Source organism: Lolium perenne, chromosome 6, assembly GCF_019359855.2.
Source record: "Lolium perenne isolate Kyuss_39 chromosome 6, Kyuss_2.0, whole genome shotgun sequence".
NCBI classification, from domain to species: Eukaryota; Viridiplantae; Streptophyta; class Magnoliopsida; order Poales; family Poaceae; genus Lolium; species Lolium perenne.
This window is the reverse complement of record NC_067249.2, coordinates 76,919,528-76,928,889: the sequence shown is the minus strand read 5'-3', so window position 1 is coordinate 76,928,889 and position 9,362 is coordinate 76,919,528.

Below are 9,362 nucleotides of genomic sequence, written 5' to 3'. Positions count from 1 at the left end.
ACACCCTACGCGCCACTGGATCATTCAACCCGTTTGTAAGGCCTAACCATGCAGATATTAAACTAATCCTTGAGGAATCAAGGAGCAATCATAACGGATCGGATCTACTAAACAATGATCAAGCAAGGTGCCGCCCTTACACCTAAGAAAGGTGTAAGGACGGCTAGACGTCTAAGGGTTGCATGGACGGAAGCATGTAGCACGGTAGAACAATGCTAACCCTAACACATCTATGATAACTACGTTGCTCGCCATCAAAAAGGCTTCAGCACGAGCACCGCATGAACGACGAATAAACGTATACTGCCTAGATCGCAAGGTGCGATCTAGGCAGCATGATGCTTACCCGGAAGAAACCCTCGAAACAAGGGGTCGGCGATGTGCCAAGATTGGTTTGTGATGAACGTGATTGTTGTTTTTCTTGATAACCCTAGATACATATTTATAGTCCGTGGACTTTCTAACGTGGGAATAATCCCAACCGTGCACGAGCCAAACTCTAACTAACCGACACGTATCCTACTATATTTACAGATACAAGGGCAAACTGCCCAAACTTCGTGTACAAGGCCGGTTCACGTATTTCTTCCATGTATATTCTTCAAGCCCAATCTTGATCGCGGCCCACCTATGATCCGGTCAAATTCTGGTGATAACAGTCCTCTTGTGGAGCAAGACACTCAATGTAGCTTTTGTTGGATATGTAGAGAACGGTTTGTATGTTGTCGATTTCTCCGGAAAGACAACATATTCCGCTCTTTGCTTATTCGCCAAAGGTGACAAGGGTTGGTTATGGCATCGTCGACTAGCCCATGTCAACATGAGGACTTTGCAAAGTCTCCACAAGGGTGGCCACATTCTCGGACTAAAAGAAGATGTCTCTTTTTGCAAGGATCGTGTTTGTAGGGCTTGTGTACAAGGAAAGATGCATGGAGCTCCTCATAAGGCCAAGACTATCATCTCTACCACAAGATGCTTGGAGCTCCTACATGTTGATCTCTTTGGCCCACCGTCTCATGAAAGTCTTGAAGGAAAGAAGTATTGCCTCGTCATCGTTGATGACTATTCACGCTATTGTTGGGTATTCTTCTTCAAGTACAAGAGTGAGACTCAACGGACCATGATGGAGTTTGCCAACTGACACGCGTACAGCACGCGACCGTTGGGAACCCCAAGTGGAAGGTGTGATGCGTACAGCAGTAAGTTTCCCTCAGTTAGAAACCAAGGTTTATCGAACCAGTAGGAGTCAAGAAGCACGTTGAAGGTTGATGGCGGCGAGATGTAGTGCGGCGCAACACCAGGGATTCCGGCGCCAACGTGGAACCTGCACAACACAAACCAAGTACTTTGCCCCAACGAAACAGCGAGGTTGTCAATCTCACCGGCTTGCTGTAACAAAGGATTAGATGTATAGTGTGGATGATGATTGTTTGTAGAAAACAGTAGAACAGTATTGCAGTAGATTGTATTTCAGTAAAGAGAATTGGACCGGGGTCCATAGTTCACTAGAGGTGTCTCTCCCATAAGATAAACAGCATGTTGGGTGAACAAATTACAGTTGGGCAATTGACAAATAAAGAGGGCATGACCATGCACATACATATTATGATGAGTATAGTGAGATTTAATTGGGCATTACGACAAAGTACATAGACCGCTATCCAGCATACATCTATGCCTAAAAAGTCCATCTTCAGGTTATCATCCAAACCCCTCCAGTATTAAGTTGCTAACAACAGACAATTGCATTAAGTATTGCGCATAATGTAATCAGTAACTACATCCTCGAACATAGCACCAATGTTTTATCCCTAGTGGCAACAGCATATCCATAATCTTAGAGATTTCTGTCACTCCCCCAGATTCACGGAGACATGAACCCACTATCGAGCATAAATACCCCCTCTTGGAGTTACAAGCATCTACTTGGCCAGAGCATCTACTAGTAACGGAGAGCATGCAAGATCATAAACAACACATAGATATAAATTTTATAATCAACATAACAAGTATTCTCTATTCATCGGATCCCAACAAACACAACATATAGAATTACAGATAGATGATCTTGATCATGTTCGGCAGCTCACAAGACCCGACAATTAAGCACAATGGGGAGAAGACAACCATCTAGCTACTGCTATGGACCCATAGTCCAGGGGTAGACTACTCACACATCACTCCGGAGGCGACCATGGCGGCGTAGAGTCCTCCGGGAGATGATTCCCCTCTCCGGCAGGGTGCCGGAGGCGATCTCCTGAATCCCCCGAGATGGGATTGGCGGCGGCGTCTCTGGAAGGTTTTCCGTATCGTGGCTCTCGGTACTGGGGGTTTCGCGACGAAGGCTATTTGTAGGCGGAAGGGCAGGTCAAGGGGCGTCACGAGGGGCCCACACCATAGGTCGGCGCAGCCAGGGCTTGGGCCACGCCGCCCTATGGTTTGGCCACCTCGTGGCCCCACTTCGTTGACTCTTCGGTCTTCTGGAAGCTTCGTGGCAAAATAGGACCCTGGGCGTTGATTTCGTCCAATTCCGAGAATATTTCCTTACTAGGATTTCTGAAACCAAAAACAGCAGCTGGCACTTCGGCATCTTGTTAATAGGTTAGTTCCAGAAAATGCACGAATATGACAAAAAGTGTGCATAAAACATGTAGATATCATCAATAATGTGGCATGGAACATAAGAAATTATCGATACGTCGGAGACGTATCAGCATCCCCAAGCTTAGTTCCTGCTCGTCCCGAGCAGGTAAACGATAAACAAAGATAATTTCTGGAGTGACATGCCATCATAACCTTGATCATACTATTTGTAAGCATATGTAGTGAATACAGCGATCAAAACAATGTAAATGACATGAGTAAACAAATGAATCATATAGCAAAGACTTTTCATGAATAGTACTTCAAGACAAGCATCAATAAGTCTTGCATAAGAGTTAACTCATAAAGCAATAATTCGTAGTAGAGGCATTGAAGCAACACAAAGGAAGATTAAGTTTCAGCGGTTGCTTTCAACTTATAACATGTATATCTCATGGATATTGTCAACATAGAGTAATATAATAAGTGCAATATGCAAGTATGTAGGAATCAATGCAAAGTTCACACAAGTGTTTGCTTCTTGAGGTGGAGAGAAATAGGTGAACTGACTCAACAATAAAAGTAAAAGAATGGTCCTTCGAAGAGGAAAGCATCGATTGCTATATTTGTGCTAGAGCTTTGATTTTGAAAACAAGAAACAATTTTGTCAACGGTAGTAATAAAGCATATGTATCATGTAAATTATATCCTACAAGCTGCAAGCCTCATGCATAGTATATTAATAGTGCCCGCACCTTGTCCTAATTAGCTTGGACTACCGGGATTATCGCAATGCACATGTTTTAACCAAGTGTCACAAAGGGGTACCTCTATGCCGCCTGTACAAAGGTCTAAGGAGAAAGCTCGCATTGGATTTCTCGCTATTGATTATTCTCAACTTAGACATCCATACCGGGACAACATAGACAACAGATAATGGACTCCTCTTTTATGCATAAGCATGTAGCAACAATTAATTTTCTCATATGAGATTGAGGATATTTGTCCAAAACTGAAACTTCCACCATGGATCATGGCTTTAGTTAGCGGCCCAATGTTCTTCTCTAACAATATGCACGCTCTAACCATAAGGTGGTAGATCTCCCTTACTTCAGACAAGACGAACATGCATAGCAACTCACATGATATTCAACAAAGAGTAGTTGATGGCGTCCCCAGGAACATGGTTATCGCACAACGAGCAACTTAATAAGAGATAAAGTGTGTAAGTACATGTTCAATACCACAATAGTTTTTAAGCTATTTGTCCCATGAGCTATATATTGTAAAGGTGGAGAATGGAAATTTAAAGGTAGCACTCAAGCAATTTACTTTGGAATGGCGGAGAAATACCATGTAGTAGGTAGGTATGGTGGACACAAATGGCATAGTGGTTGGTGATACGTCTCCGACGTATCGATAATTTCTTGTGTTCCATGCCACATTATTGATGATATCTACATGTTTTGTGCACACTTTATGTCATATTCGTGCATTTTCTGGAACTAACCTATTAACAAGATGCCGAAGTGCCAGTTGCTGTTTTCTGCTATTTTTGGTTTCAGAAATCCTAGTAAGGAAATATTCTCGGAATTGGACGAAATCAACGCCCAGGGTCCTATTTTGCCACGAAGCTTCCAGAAGACCGAAGAGGAGACGAAGTGGGGCCACGAGGTGGCCAGACTACAGGGCGGCGCGGCCCAGGCCCTGGCCGCGCCGACCTATGGTGTGGGCCCCTCGTGCCGCCTCTTGACCTGCCCTTCCGCCTACTTAAAGCCTCCGTCGTGAAACCCCCAGTACCGAGAGCCACGATACGGAAAACCTTCCAGAGACGCCGCCGCCGCCAATCCCATCTCGGGGGATTCAGGAGATCGCCTCCGGCACCCTGCCGGAGAGGGGAATCATCTCCCGGAGGACTCTACGCCGCCATGGTCGCCTCCGGAGTGATGTGTGAGTAGTCTACCCCTGGACTATGGGTCCATAGCAGTAGCTAGATGGTTGTCTTCTCCCCATTGTGCTTAATTGTTGGATCTTGTGAGCTGCCTAACATGATCAAGATCATCTATCTGTAATTCTATATGTTGCGTTTGTTGGGATCCGTTGAATAGAGAATACTTGTTATGTTGATTATCAAAGTTATGTCTATGTGTTGTTTATGATCTTGCATGCTCTCCGTTATTAGTAGATGCTCTGGCCAAGTTGATGCTAGTAACTCCAAGAGGGAGTATTTATGCTCGATAGTGGGTTCATGTCTCCGTGAATCTGGAGGGGTGACAAGAACCTCTAAGGTTATGGATGTGCTGTTGCCACTAGGGATAAAACATTGGTGCTATGTTCGAGGATGTAGTCACTGATTACATTACGCGCAATACTTAATGCAATTGTCTGTTGTTAGCAACTTAATACTGGAGGGGGTTCGGATGATAACCTGAAGGTGGACTTTTTAGACATAGATGCATGCTGGATAGCGGTCTATGTACTTTGTCGTAATGCCCAATTAAATCTCACAGTACTCATCATAATATGTATGTGCATGGTCATGCCCTCTCTATTTGTCAATTGCCCAACTGTAATTTGTTCACCCAACATGCTGTTTATCTTATGGGAGAAACACCTCTAGTGAACTGTGGACCCCGGTCCAATTCTCTATACTGAAATACAATCTACTGCAATACTGTTCTACTGTTTTCTGCAAACAATCATCATCCACACTATACATCTAATCCTTTGTTACAGCAAGCCGGTGAGATTGACAACCTCACTGTTTCGTTGGGGCAAAGTACTTTGGTTGTGTTGTGCAGGTTCCACGTTGGCGCCGGAATCCCTGGTGTTGCGCCGCACTACATCTCGCCGCCATCAACCTTCAACGTGCTTCTTGGCTCCTACTGGTTCGATAAACCTTGGTTTCATACTGAGGGAAAACTTGCCGCTGTACGCATCACACCTTCCTCTTGGGGTTCCCAACGGACGTGTGCTGTACACGCCATCAAGCAATTTTTCTGGCGCCGTTGCCGGGGAGATCAAGACACGCTGCAAGGGGAGTCTCCACTTCCCAATCTCTTTACTTTGTTTTTGTCTTGCTTTATTTTATTTACTACTTTGTTTGCTGCATTATATCAAAACACAAAAAAATTAGTTGCTAGCTTTACTTTATTTACTGTCTTGCACTCTATATCAAAAACACAAAAAAATTAGTTACTTGCATTTACTTTATCTAGTTTGCTTTATTTACTACTGCTAAAATGGCCACCCCTGAAAATACTAAGTTGTGTGACTTCACAACCACAAATAATAATGATTTCTTATGCACACCTATTGCTCCACCTGCTACTATAGCAGAATTCTTTGAAATTAAACCTGCTTTACTGAATCTTGTTATGCGAGAGCAATTTTCTGGTGTTAGTTCTGATGATGCTGCTGCCCATCTTAATAATTTTGTTGAACTATGTGAAATGCAAAAATATAAAGATGTAGATGGTGACATTATAAAATTAAAATTGTTCCCTTTCTCATTAAGAGGAAGAGCTAAAGATTGGTTGCTATCTCTGCCTAAGAATAGTATTGATTCCTGGACTAAATGCAAGGATGCTTTTATTGGTAGATATTATCCCCCTGCTAAAATTATATCTTTGAGGAGTAGCATAATGAATTTTAAACAATTAGATACTGAACATGTTGCACAAGCATGGGAAAGAATGAAATCTCTGGTTAAAAATTGCCCAACCCATGGACTGACTACTTGGATGATCATCCAAACCTTCTATGCAGGACTAAATTTTTCTTCGCGGAACCTATTGGATTCAGCTGCTGGAGGTACCTTTATGTCCATCACTCTTGGTGAAGCAACAAAGCTTCTTGATAATATGATGATCAACTACTCTGAATGGCACACGGAAAGAGCTCCACAAGGTAAGAAGGTAAATTCTGTCGAAGAAACCTCTTCCTTGAGTGATAAGATTGATGCTATTATGTCTATGCTTGTGAATGGTAGGACTAATGTTGATCCTAATAATGTTCTGTTAGCTTCGTTGGCTGCTCAAAAAGATTATGTTGATGTGAATTTCATTAAGAATAACAATTACAATAACTCTATGCCATATCCTGCTAATGGTAACTCTTATGGTAGATACGCCTCACCTAATGAGGAAAAGATGTTAGAAATTGAAAGATCCACCAAGAACTTTATGCAATCACAATATGAGCAAAATAAATTGTTTACTAAAACTATGAATGAGCAATCTACCTTGTTGAAGAATATAGGAAATCAACTTGAAAATCTGAATATGGAAATCTCTGGGTTGCAAACTAAACTTGCGAATGCTGAAAACCGAATCTCATATATGTCTGCGTCACAATCTTCTTTAATTAATAAAATGGCTGCTAAACCTGAGGATATAGATAATAAAATTACTACTATAGCAAATGCCATCCAAGTTAGAATTAATGAGAATATAAGATTAATGGCTGAACTGCGTGCTAGGTGGGATAGAGAAGAAAATGAAAAACTAGCTAAAGAGAAGAATGTAGCTAAAGTTTGGACTATTACCACGACTAGTAATGCTAATGCTACACATGTTGCTGCACCTCCTACTATTAATAATAAAAGAATTGGTGTTAGCAATGTTTCCACTTCTAATGCAAAGCGCGAGAAACTGCCTGAAATTGCTAAAACTGTTGAAACTGCCTGTGATAAAACTGCTGAAATTTTTTCCAATATTGGGGATGATGATCCCATTGCTTTAGATTATAATGGTTTGAATTTTGATGATTGCCACATCTCTGAAGTTATAAAGTTCTTGCAAAAACTTGCTAAAAGTCCTAATGCTAGTGCTATAAATTTGGCTTTCACGCAACATATTACAAATGCTCTCATAAAAGCTAGAGAAGAGAAACTAGAGCGCGAAGCCTCTATTCCTAGAAAGCTAGAGGATGGTTGGGAGCCCATCATTAAGATGAAGGTTAATAATTTTGATTGTAATGCTTTATGTGATCTTGGTGCAAGTATTTCTGTTATGCCTAAGAAAATTTATAATATGCTTGACTTGCCACCGCTGAAAAATTGTTATTTGGATGTTAATCTTGCTGATCATTCTACAAAGAAACCTTTGGGGAAAGTTGATAATGTTCGCATTACCGTTAACAATAACCTTGTCCCCGTTGATTTTGTTGTCTTGGATATTGAATGCAATGCATCTTGTCCCATCATATTGGGAAGACCTTTTCTTCGAACCGTTGGTGCTATCATTGATATGAAGGAAGGTAATATGAAATATAAATTTCCTCTCAAGAAAGGTATGGAACACTTCCCTAGAAAGAGAATGAAGTTACCTTTTGATTCTATTATTAGAACAAATTATGATGTTGACACTTCGTCTCTTGATAATACTTGATACACACTTTCTGCGCCTAGCTGAAAGGCGTTAAAGAAAAGCGCTTATGGGAGACAACCCATGTTTTTACTACAGTACTTTGTTTTTATTTTGTGTCTTGGAAGTTGTTTACTACTGTAGCAACCTCTCCTTATCTTAGTTTAGTGTTTTGTTGTGCCAAGTAAAGTCGTTGATAGTAAAGTTCATACTAGATTTGGATTACTGCGCAGAAACAGATTTCTTTGCTGTCACGAATCTGGGCTGTTTTCTCTGTAGGTAACTCAGAAAATTATGTCAATTTACGTGAGTGATCCTCAGATATGTACGCAACTTTCATTCAATTTGAGCATTTTCATTTGAGCAAGTCTGGTGCCTCGATAAAATTCGTCAATACGAACTGTTCTGTTTTGACAGATTCTGCCTTTTATTTCGCATTGCCTCTTTTGCTATGTTGGATGAATTTCTTTGATCCATTAAGGTCCAGTAGCTTTATGCCATGTCCAGAAGTGTTAAGAATGATTGTGTCACCTCTGAACATGTATATTTTGATTATGCACTAACCCTCTAATGAGTTGTTCTAAGTTTGGTGTGGAGGAAGTTTTCAAGGATCAAGAGAGGGAGATGATACAATATGGTCAAGGAGAGTGAAAGCTCTAAGCTTGGGGATGCCCCGGTGGTTCACCCCTGCATATTCTAAGAAGACTCAAGCGTCTAAGCTTGGGGATGCCCAAGGCATCCCCTTCTTCATCGACAACATTATCAGGTTCCTCCCCTGAAACTATATTTTAATTCCATCACATCTTATGTGCTTTTCTTGGAGCGTCGGTTTGTTTTTGTTTTTTGTTTTGTTTGAATAAAATGGATCCTAGCATTCACTTTGTGGGAGAGAGACACGCTCCGCTGTAGCATATGGACAAGTATGTCCTTAGTTTCTACTCATAGTATTCATGGCGAAGTTTCTTCTTCGTTAAATTGTTATATGGTTGGAATTGGAAAATGATACATGTAGTAAATTGCTATAATGTCTTGGATAATGTGATACTTGGCAATTGTTGTGCTCATGTTTAAGCTCTTGCATCATATGCTTTGCACCCATTAATGAAGAAATACATAGAGCATGCTAAAATTTGGTTTGCATATTTGGTCTCTCTAAAGTCTAGATAATTTCTAGTATTGAGTTTGAACAACAAGGAAGACGGTGTAGAGTCTTATAATGTTTCAATATGTCTTTTATGTGAGTTTTGCTGCACCGGTTCATCCTTGTGTTTGTTTCAAATAACCTTGCTAGCCTAAACCTTGTATCGAGAGGAATACTTCTCATGCATCCAAAATCCTTGAGCCAACCACTATGCCATTTGTGTCCACCATACCTACCTACTACATGGTATTTCTCCGCCATTCCAAAGTAAA